The 12,158-nt window shown below is 39.1% G+C and overlaps 1 long non-coding RNA gene and 1 pseudogene across 1 annotated transcript in view; both read left to right on the top strand.

Moving 5' to 3' along the window:
• Window positions 1–12,158, top strand: part of LOC117976760 (uncharacterized) — a 636,602-nt gene that overhangs the window by 66,564 nt on the left and 557,880 nt on the right. The window lies entirely within an intron of this gene.
• On the top strand, window positions 5,828–5,925 carry LOC112437865 (U6 spliceosomal RNA; annotated as a pseudogene).

Raw genomic sequence — 12,158 nt, 5'->3', positions numbered from 1 at the left:
CTCCTCACCTCAGGTGATCCACCTGCCTCGGCCTCCCAAAGTGCTGGGATTACAGGTGTAAGCCACTGCTCCCAGCTCATTTCTTATATCTTAAAGTTAAATAATTTACAGCATATCTATGTCAATATTTACCAGTTTTTTAGGATATTACTTTGCCCCTTGCTATAGTTCATTCTTCACTTGAGATTTCCTTGAAGACCTATGTCTATGTGTAGTTTGTTTTCTTTGTTTGTTTGTTTGTTTTTTGAAGGAGTCTCATTCTGTTGCCCAGGCTGAAGTGCAGTGGTGCAATCTTGGCTCACTGCAACCTGTGCCTCCTGGGTCCAAGCAATTCTCCTGCCTCAGCCTCCTGAGTACCTGGGATTACAGGCGCTCACCACCACGCCCGGCTAATTTTTGTATTTTTAGTAGAGACAGGGTTTTGCCATGTTGGTCAGGCTGGTCTCAAACTCCTCACCTCAGGTGATCCACCTGCCTCGGCTTCCCAAAGTGTTGGGATTACAGGCATGCCCGGCCTATGCATAGTTCACTCAGTATTTGCGTAAGACAAAACATAGCTATTTTGTTAATTTTTCAATAATGCTGATTATACAACTGTAGACTGATGAATGTTTTTCATTCACCCATTCAACATTATTACTCATTATTGTGTGGCATCTCCCATAGGCAATGAAAACCCTGTTCTCAGTCCTGTTGCAGTCTCTGTGTATAATATCTGCTTTATTTTGCTGGTTGTTTTAAACTTTGATATTCATTATTTTTACTATTATCTGTCTAGGGGTCAATTCCCTTTTTTTATATCCCATTTTTTATTTTTCTTAAACTTTCAGTTTTTAGACTTGAGCTTGAATTTCTTCAATTTGAAAACATTCAGCAACTGTGCTTCGGATATTGCCTTTTCTCATTCGATTTAATCTTGTCTTTGAGAACCGCCATTATAAGTAACTGTGTTCCAAGGCCACTTGCTACGATAAACATGTGGCCATGATAGTTATAATATCAAAGGGAGAGAGGATGAGGTATGCGTTGACTCACCTTGCCATCTGGACTGAAGTCTGTTTTTCTCTGTAGCATTGTTTCTCCTGTTGTCTGGTTAGGGCAACAAGGTTTTTGCAGAATGTAACCCCCATCCTTTTTTTCACCTGTTTCTAATTGCTGTATCCAAGATAGGGTGCTTGAAAGAACAGGATGCTGGCTTTGATTCTGATTCTTCCATTTGCTGCAAAGGGATGGTCTGATCTGCAACAAGAGGCTGCAACAGGTGTCTGATAAGCATAGGACAATACCTGGGTTTGTGTCCATTTCCACATCTGTAGTATAGTCATGCGTTATTTCTTAACTAATATGACTCATGATATTAAATAGGTTGATATTTTTAATGTGCTTGAAAGAATGTTTCCAGGTTCTATCCTTTCTTCCCCTCACACCTCTATCCTCTCACACTCCATATCTTACAAACATTATTTCCTAAGTCTCTCAAATCCCCATCTGCTATCTACCTACCTCTGCTTTAGTGCAGACTTTCGTTATTGCTCTCTGGACCACTGTAATAATTTCCTAACCTGCCTTCATGCCTCCAGCTTCATCTCAGTTGAATCCATCCTCCACAATGTCACCAAAATTCTTTCTGAACTGCAAATCTGTTAACATTACTACTATTCAAAATTTTCTGGTGGATTCTAATCACTGTCATGTACCTTAGTGTTACCTGTATTAGCTTCTGGCCTTGTTTCTGCAAACTCCTCTCAAACTATGATTTTCTACTTACCTCTCTTTTTGATTCTCTTGATCTGTATTCAGTTCCCTAATTGTTTATGTTCTGTCTGTCCTCTGCTTGTGTCCATGTTGTTCCCATTTGGTATACCTTACCCAACCATGGCCACTTGCCTAATCATCACTCATTTCCCAAAGGTCAATGCCAGCAGCTCCTCTTCCTGACAGTGTTTCTAATCTCAATCCCCAGGCTGAGGTTGAGAAGCCTCGTTCATATTGGATAAGTGCAGATACTGTGGCACTTACTCCTTTGTATTGTGATTTTGTCACAAAGGTCATTTTGTTCCTTCTTTCATTGATTCTAAAGTGAACTCATTGAGGGTAGGAACCAAATGCTTCTAATCTCTATGTCCAAAAAGTGACCACTTGGCACACAGTGAGACAGCTTAACAAATATTTGCTAAATTCGTGAGCAAGTGATTCACTTAATGAATTTCGATAAATAATTCCCAGTGAGGCTTGTGGAATAAAGATGGCTACTATTAAAGAATTAGGATCCTTTAAGACCTATTTTTAATATTACCATATAATTTAAAAGGTAAGAAGTAAGCACCACCGTGGTGATCAGCAATTTGCTAGCAGGCATATTGAGTCACATAAAGGATATAAGATAATTTTGGGTCCTCATGATGCTAAGAGACATTAAAAGAAACAGTTAAATTTTTCTATAGTAAAATACAGGTTGTTATTTTGAGCCTTAACATCCCCAACAATTTTGTGAAATTCTGATTATGTTAGAGTCCTAGCCTTTTTCATCGATCTCCTCCCTTGAAGTAAATGCTTAATAAAGATATGGCCACCCCTTCCTCTGCCTGCCCACCCACCTTTGTCGCCTTCACCTCTGTACCCTCTAACACAGTATGGTCACCCTTAGCCCTTTGGTTCATGCGTTCCATTCCTATTAATTTCAGAAAATGGCAACTGCCAAAGCAATAAGAGTGAATTTAATTTAAAAAGTGCAATCATGTTCTGGCTTGTGCTGAACTGGACTTGCAAGTATTTGTGTCTGTGATTTAGCATTATTTCTGGGGAGAGAGTCTCCCTGTTTAATACTAATAGTCTTCCCAGGAAGTTTCATTAGAGTGAACTACAATTTTTATTGCTCAGGATTTAACAAACTCCAATCTAAAGTCTCAGTGCCACTTTCGTCCAGGCTCCCAGTCTCAGATGAAATTCTAAATTCTAACAATGTCAGCCCAGGACTCAGTGCATCACCCAAGTTTCTTTGCTGAATCTCATACACCAGAGACCTCACGCCTCTTCTCTTCTCATGTGCACCTTTCTCCTGAAATTTCTCTGCTCAACACTCCTGACAACAACCTGTCTGCAGATGCACCAACAGCTGCTGCTGCTGCTGAAAAATGGGCTTGTCTCTCTCACGGGGGCTATGATTTCTGGCATATGCATGCCTCCTACTGTCTGTTTGGTTTTAAAGCAATTTTCGGCACACCTGCTTGCTTGAACTTTACTGACAAGCCCTCTCAAGAGTTCACTGAAGAAAAAAATAATCCGTTTCCTAGGTACTTCTCTGTAATTCTAAATTTCACTTTAAACCTCCCAGTAAAGTGTTTACCCCTGTGAATGGAGAGACAATCTGTGTTGAGACAGTCCCGCTGCCTCAGGCAGGATCTCATCAGCTCTCATATTACAGCAGATAGAGAAAGGGATGATCCATTAGGGCAATAAGGCCAACTGGTTCCTACCACCGAAATTGTTCCTTAGAGTGCATTTGCTACTGCCATGTCCAGTCTGGTTTTTACTGTCACCTACGAAATTACATCTCACTTAAAAAATTCTCCAATTGGATGGTTCTGCTCTTTTAGTTTTGACTCTACCAGCTTTTTTTTTTTTTTTTTTTGAGTCAATCTCTTAGAAATACCACTCAGTTCATTTTTACTCTAGTTTCTAGACTTACCTTACAGGAGTTCTCCATAATGTTGCCCTTTTGATTATTGTCTTTAAGATTCACCATTTAGTCTATCTATGGGTTATGCAAAAAGTGGATATTTAATCTGATTGTAAACAACCAACCAGCAATTGAAAAACAAACAAACTTTTTTTTTCTCTTCTTTTGGTTTAGGGGCCTTGATCTTAAGGTAATTGTCTCAATGTTCCAGGTAGTCCCTGTGTGACCATAGCATTGCTCAGTGTCAGAAACCACTTCTGATTATTGCTCCTGTGGAACCGGCAGGTGCTCTCAATTGTAGCCAAGGTTTTTAGGTAAACCCATCTCAAGCATTGCAAAGCAAGTGAATTTGGGAGTAAATGTACATTTGTAAAGCAGGTTCGTGTCAGCTAAACTTCATGCAAAATAATAAGAAACAGTGATCTACATGCAATTGTAGGAAATTTCATAAATATCATGAAGGTAATGTGAGTATGGCTCATGAAAGATATCTTGAAACCCAAACCAATAAGCATTATAAAAGGAGGTGATGGGTGGACATGGGTGGGCTTTAGGACTTAGAATGCTGTCACAATGTCCAAAAAAAAAAGCAACATAAAAATACAGGAGAAGAAGCAAGACAGAGTCCACACAGGACAAAAGCCAGTGCTATGAATTCCTTGCATTTAGAATTTGGCCAATGACGTGATCATTATTTAAATAAATATAACTACTTTTTATTTGACACATGAATTTTCTTTTCTGCTCTACAACATTATGAAATAGCTGTTCCTTTGATGGGCAAAACAGAAAGTTGAAATAATATTGCCCAAACAACTACTAAGTGTCATATTTACTTAAACACTAGATGTTGGTATACAATGATGCAATGGATATTATTATCCCTGATGACCTCTGATTAAGCTTATAATCAACAATGGTCAAGCTACCCAGTGAATGAGTCGGGATATGAACTCAGGCAATTCTGATTTTAAAGCCAAAGCTCTTTACTTTCTGTCTCAAGGCCCCTGTGGCTTCCATTTCTAGCTAAAGCATAATGTAACCTCAGCCACTAAAATCACATTGCCATTGGTGCCTCCCTCATTCTCTCTTCATCTTCTTTTATTCTGTTTCTATGCCTGTGCAAAAAGGCAGCTGCCCTGGGAGTGGACTCTGCAAGGACACCAGATGCATTCACACTCCAGTTCTGGGTCATGCATGCTCTATGAACCTGGGCAAGCAGAGTAACCTCTCTGAAACTCAGGTTTGTCGTCTGTAATGTGGGAACAAAAATCTTGAACTAGGCCTGCTGAGAGATTAAGCACCCAGTAGACAATAGGTGCGAAGTAATTATTAATTCCCTTCTCTCTCCCTGTCAATTTGCTGGCTCCAGATTGGATACAATCTTCCTGCTTTGACCTTGAGTCTCCCTCCTTACAAAATGCAATTCCATTTACTGAGCATCTGAACATAATTGGCACCTAATGAATACATGTTGAGTGACTGAAAGACCTCTTCAAGGCTCAAATGTCCTCAAGAATCTGAAGCCCAGCCTGAGCCTTGTGAAGATCTTTGTAACTGCCTTATATCCCCACACTGGTTTATGCACATTCATTATCGTTTACCATATTGGCTTCTAGTTTTTCTTAATACATCATAAGTTTCTCAAGAGCAAGGACTATGTCTTACTTTTCTTTGTAAACTTAGCTATTACAAGATATCCTGAATATTTATTTGACAAATTACTATTTGAAAGATTTAAATTGAATCATTATTCTAATATCAGTAGTTAACACTGATTAATCTTGCCTGTAATACTAATTCCTAGAAGTATTTGAAAATATGATGAAGGCATTAAAAAGGTTAGTGCTCACTTCAGCAGCACATATACTGAAAATAATACAGAAGGCTGGGCACAGTGGCTCAGGCCTGTAATCCCAGCACTTTGGGAGGCTGAGGCGGGTGGATCACGAGGTCAGGAGTTCAAGACCAACCTGACCAACATCGTGAAACCCCATCTCTACTAAAAATACAAAAATTAGCCGGTGTGGTGTTGGGTACCTGTAATCCCAGCTACTCAGGAGGCTGAGGCAGGAGAATCGCTTGTACCCGGGAGGCAGAGGTTGTAGTGAGCCAAGACTGCGCCACTGCACTCCAGCCTGGGCAACAGTGTAAGACACCATCTCAAAAAAAAAAAAATACAGAAAAGATTAGTATGGCCCCTGTCCAAGGATGACACAGAAATTTGTGAAGTATTCCATAGTTTTAGCCAAGATATGGAATCAAACTAAGTGTTCATCAGCAGATGAATAGATAAAGAAAATGAGGTATATGTACACAATGGAATACTAGTCATACAAAAGAATGAAATTCAGTCATTTGCAGCAATATGGATGAGCATGGAAGATATTATGTTAAGTAAAATAATTCAGGCACAGAAAGGTAAATATCACATGTTTTCCCTCACAAACAGAAGCTTAAAATTTGGTTTCATAGAAGTAGAGTATAGAATAATGGTTATTTATTTATTTATTTATTTATTTATTTTTTGAGACAGAGTCTCACTCTGTCACCCAGGCTGGAGTGCAGTGGTGCAATCTCAGCTCACTGCAACCTCCGCCTCCTGGGTTCAAGCAGTTCTCCTGCCTCAGCCTCCCGGGTAGCTGGGATTACAGGCAAGCGCCACCACATCTGGCTAATTTTCGTATTTTTAGTAGAGATGGGGTTTCATCATGCTGGCCAGGCTGGTCTCGAACTCCTTACCTTGTGATCCACCTGCCTCGGCCTCCCAAAGTGCTGGGATTACAGGCATGAGCCACTGCTCCTGGCCCAGAGTCTAGAATGATGGTTATTAAAAGCTAGGAAGGGTTGGGTCAGGAGATATGGAGAGGTTGGTTAATGGAAACAAAATTTCAGCTAGACAGGGGAAATAAGTTCTAGTCTTCTAAAACATGGTAGGGTGACTAACAATTTATATATATATATATATATATATTTTTTTTTTTTTTTTTTTTTTACTGTAGAGACGGAGTCTCACTCTGTCACCCAGGCTGGAATGCAGTGGCGCAATCTCGACTCCTGCAACATCCGCCTCCCAGGTTCAAGCGATTCTCCTGCCTCGGCCTCCTGAGTAGCTGGGACTACAGGCACATGCTGCCATGCCTGGCTAATTTCTTTTGTATATATATTTTTAATAGTTAGAAGAGATGATTTTGAGTGTTCCCAACACCAAGAAAAGATAAATGTTTTAGGTGGGGGATAGGCTAATTACTCTAATTTGATCATTACACATTGTATATATCAAAATATCTCTCTGTACACCATAAACATATATAACTATTAAGTGTCCATTTAAAAATGGTACAACCACTTTGGACAATAATTTGGCAGTTTCTTATAAAATTAAACCTATAGTTATCATATGGCCTAGAGATTCCTGTCTTATGTATTTACACAAGAGAAATGAAAACATGCCCACAAACACATTTATATATAAGAATGTTTATTGCAGTTTTGTTCATAACCAAACATAAAAAAATTACAAATATTCATGAACCAGTGAATAGTTCCAAGTTGTGGTATGACGATGCAATATGTACTCTCTAATGAAAAAAAGGAACAAGCTACTGATACATAGCCTAACATGGATTCAGAAATGTTATGTTGTGTGAAAGAAGCCAGACATAAAAGAGAACACAGAACATACTTTATGGTTCTCTTTATATGACATTACAGAAATCAAAACAGCAGTTGCCTCAGAGATGGTATGGAGTGGGATATAGTGGTAAAGGGTGGGAAGGGAATGCTCTAGGGTGATGAATACATTATGTATCTTCATTGGGGACTTATGTGGGTGTATACATTTCTCAAAATTCATTGAACTATATACTTAATTGAACTGTACACTGTATTTTATTGGATGTAAATTATACCTCAATTTAAAAGATAATATACAATTCAAAAAACAGAAGGATCTATGGAATAGATCTACAGTGTAGAGCTAACCAAACTAATATACCCATATTCTGATGATCACCTAGCCAGAATATGGGTATATTAGTTTGGTTAGCTCCATGTCATAGATCTATTCCATATTTGTGCAAAAGTTATATTTCGAAGGGTCTCATGTTTAATGATTTAGACTAGAAATGTGTTGGGGTGCATAATCTATAGATATCTTTATGGTAGGTTGGTTTAGAAAATGAAGCATTTTAAAAGGTAAATGACTTCTCTAATTAACCATGTAGTAAATATTGTCCATAAGATATATACACATTATATATATATATAATATACATATGTGTATATATGCCCATATAATACATTAAAAAATATATTTTTTTGACCAAAGACAAGCAAAACAAAATAAAAGAAAACATACCCCCCTACCTGGTGAGGGCTCTCACATTCTCACATTTTGGACCTGGCTGGTAGTCCTGGTATTGCTGATTTTTTAGATGGTCCCTGAAAGCAGATGCCTCTGTCTGTATTTCCTTAGGAAACTCCAGAATAGGATAAGCTCAGAAAACGACCACTGTACCCTGGAAGCATAAATTAGCTTCGGAATAGGGATAGGGCTCAGCTGTCTCCTTTAAAAGGGGGCCTGCCAACCTCGTCTAACTGTTTTAAGAATTCTTTGAATGGTAAGAGCATTGCATAAACAGGAGCATTCATTGCAATATCGGCTTTGACCTCAACTCAACCCTCTTCCCCTTTCAAAACCACTGAAGAACATTTTACTCCATTTATAAACTATGAAAGGGAACTTTTAAGGTTGTTACTTTCTAATTTTCCCAACTCATTCTCTTCATCCTGTCCCTGGTGGCTCAGGACAACTTCCTACCTCGCATTGCCTCTCATTCACCTCTAACCATCCCCTTAGATGTTAGCTGATAATTACATAATACCTTTACTGTTTCTCTCAGGCTTGTTTTCAGTTTTAAATTAATTATGAAAGTCCCTCAAGTAGCATTTCACCTCCTAAATGTGGCCCTGCCATCCTGGGGTCTCCTGAAGAAAGTGGCTGATGGCTTTGCCCATTCAGAAACTTGGCCATGCCGAAGGGACACCCCATCTCTGACAGGACAGCAGTTCTCTTTGGGCTGAGCCAAGGGTGGGACATGACAGAAGTCAAGGCTGATTTCTGTTTCCCGTGAAAACACTGGTCAGAATGGAGAGGCTGCCCCATTTAGTGAGCTTGGGAGGATGACTCATCCCTGGGAAAACTCATTACTTTCCCAGAACCTTGATCTGTTCCCAAGTTCTCCTTTTTTATGGCAAATATAAAGTGGTTAGAACTCCCACACATTTTTCCTTCAGTGTCTCTGAAAATCGTTCAGCCCTGTTCAGGGTTTCGCCAGTGATGAAAAGCTTATCCTACATATTTTCAGATAGCAAATGTCATAGAACACACATAATGTGACTACCTATTGCACTGACATTCGTATTTAGTACTCAAAGGCGAGCCATTTCTGAGGGAGGGAGCCCGGTTTGCTCTATAATGCCCTGAGACAGTCCTGTATCTCCTGCTGCGGCTCCTGACAGATCTTATAAAAGATCGTAAATTACTATCTGTTGAAATATATGAATTTAATGAATTCCATTAACGCACACCTGCACAGAAGAGATTTCAGGAACCCAAAGATATGATCAGTCAAACAGCTTTAATAGTTATTAATTACAGAAGCAGACTATTTATCCCCTGCCTACATAGAAATCTGCAAGTAGTGTAATACTCACACTTCAAGGCTTTTTGGATGGAAGAGAAAATGGGCTTTGGTTGAAAGGATCAAATACTTATTTTAGCTAATGCACTTACATGCTGGGAGTTTTATATTTATATATGAGAGAGCGGTCACTACTTTTATATGTAGATTTTAAGAAATTTAATGTCATGAGAGTTTATTGTTTTTTTTAAGAATTATAAAAAAGGCTTTGGCCAGTATTTAAAATAGGCCACTTATTTTTGCTTCTACATGCATGAACATCCAAATGTTTAGATGAAAACCTAAACTAACCATTTAGGAAAGTCCAAATCAAAGTCTCCTATGTAGTCTTCATAATATGTCCATAGAAATGGTTGGGCAGGTGGCATACATGAGGTTTCCAGGAAGAGTAGCCTTGATCCAGTTATCTGTGTTCTAGGGACAAATATCTCGCCATCTTTACCTAGTCATATGAATAATGACAGAAGTTAATATTTATCATGTTATATTCCTCATGGAAAACTCTATAAAAGAAACTATTATTATTCCCCTTTTATAGATAAAGAAATTAGGGCATAGGAAGGCGAAGGATGCTACCCTTGATCCCACACCTAAGGTTTGGGTATGAAGTGCCTATTGCTTGACTCCATACCCTTAACCACTGTGTGATGCTGCCTTCCAACCATTCTAAAAGAATGCCACACAAGACCCTATTTCTGTTCCTCTAATAGTGACTATCTACCTGGATGCAAACTTTGTGACATCAGGTAGATAGAGGCACATGCCCTAGAGGAGGATAGAACACTCGTCAGTGAAGAATCACAGTCCTGAAGCCTGCAGGATCTGATGACAGAAGCAAAGTCAGAGGGCCAAGAGCCACATCCAAAGACTGATTTCACTAAGACTTTTCTCCAATTACAGAACCAGGAAAAATGTCTGCATCCTAGGAAAAGGATGTCTGTCCTCAAGGCTCAGCAGAAGGAAGAGTCAGAGTTGGATCATTGTCATGTACAGCCCTGGCCACCCTCCTGCATGCTGGATTCCATATCTGGATATTTAACTGGATATCTTGTGTCAGATATCCCTTCTCTGATGATATTTCTGTTGCTCAGTAAATTGATCATCCTATCCTCTGACCCATTCTACACTGCAGTACTTGTATTTCCACATTATATTTAGCTAAGACAGCTTTTCTCCCTGTTGTCTGCCTGTAAATTCACTCATATTTTAAGAACCACATCAAACATCACCTCCTTCATAAAGTCTTTTCTTTCTCCCCAGGCAGAATTAAACATTCCCTTTTGTGTCTCCCTGTGTATGCTGCATATACTTCTGTCATAACAACTATAATGTTTTATTGCCCTGATTTGTTTACATGACTGGCTTTCCTTACTATATTGAAAGGTGCTTGAGAGCAAGGGCAACTTGATTAGCCTCCATATTCTCATATGAAAGTAGCATGTAGTAGGTGCCCAGAAATTAGTTGTGAATGAATGAATAAATAAATGTATAGACATAGAAATGCAGGAAATATACTTTCAGGTGATGTGGGAGAGAAAAATGTGATGAAAGCATTTTTCCTTCTTTTGAGAGCTGAAAGAATATACCTGGTTTATTAACAAATCATTCCTGTTTCAAGAACAGCCGGGTAACTGTCTCAATAAGTGAAGGACGTATATTAGAAAGGCATTACATTTGCTATTGACGTTTCATTTCCTGTCCTTTTTTATGTGCCCATACAGCTGCAGTAACCTTGCACTTACTATACTGGTGATTGGGAAAGCCATTTCTATGCATAAAGTTTCTGTGTGTACAAATATGGCTTAGAGTAGGTGGATATAGCTGATGTAGTTCTTGGTCATAATTTTGAGTTCCCCAAACTCACCTTTCTTGGCAAATGTCCTTAGAAATCATTGAATGTGTTGTATGTTATACCAAGTAGTATTACATCTGTGGGGATAGCATGTTCCTTTTCACAAATATAGGGGTGGGTTGTTTTTTTTTTTGAGATGGAGTTTTGCTCTTGTCACCCAGGCTGGAGTGCAGTGGCGTGATCTCACCTTACTACAACCTCTGCCTCCCGGGTTTAAGCAATTCTCCTGCCTGAGCCTCCCAAGTAGCTGGGATTACAGGCATGTGCCAACACACTTAGCTAATTTTTGAATTTTTTTTTAGAAGAAACAGGGTTTCACCATGTTGGCCAGGCTCGTCTCAAACTCCTGACCTCAGGTGATCCACCTGCCTTGGCCTCCCAAAGTCCTGGGGTTACAGGCATGAGCCACTGTGCCTGGCTGGGGTGGGTTTTCATATTCTTTTATTTGACCAGAAAATTAATTCAGTAGAGGAAGCCAGAACTGTAATACTATCCATCCCATGGCTGTGAAAGCAAAAAATATGACTAGTAATGAAGCCAGAACGAGCACCAGCACCTAGCAGTTCTGACTCTACATTCTATCATTTTCAATATTCAAAATGATTTTTCTAATGGAAACTATATGGGAAGGGAGCACCACTAGCCAAATTCAGAGCACAGTTTAGATAGTAAACATATTTGGGCTTAACATGATTAAAGATGTTCTCATTTCATAGGTTCTTATATCTGAATTGTATGAGAGTGAAAGCATTTCTGCATGTCTGACTACTTGAAAATTCCTTATCTTCATGATGGACGTCATTGTTGTTACTAACATTGCTAGCAGTTTTATAGTATTGCACAATTCCTGTAACATTTTCACTTATATCATCCCGTCTAATTCTCACAAAAGCCATATGAGATGAATATTCTAGTTATTCTA

This window comes from Pan paniscus, chromosome 17, assembly GCF_029289425.2.
Source record: "Pan paniscus chromosome 17, NHGRI_mPanPan1-v2.0_pri, whole genome shotgun sequence".
Classification (NCBI taxonomy): domain Eukaryota; kingdom Metazoa; phylum Chordata; class Mammalia; order Primates; family Hominidae; genus Pan; species Pan paniscus.
This window is presented reverse-complemented; position numbering and strand designations above follow the sequence as displayed.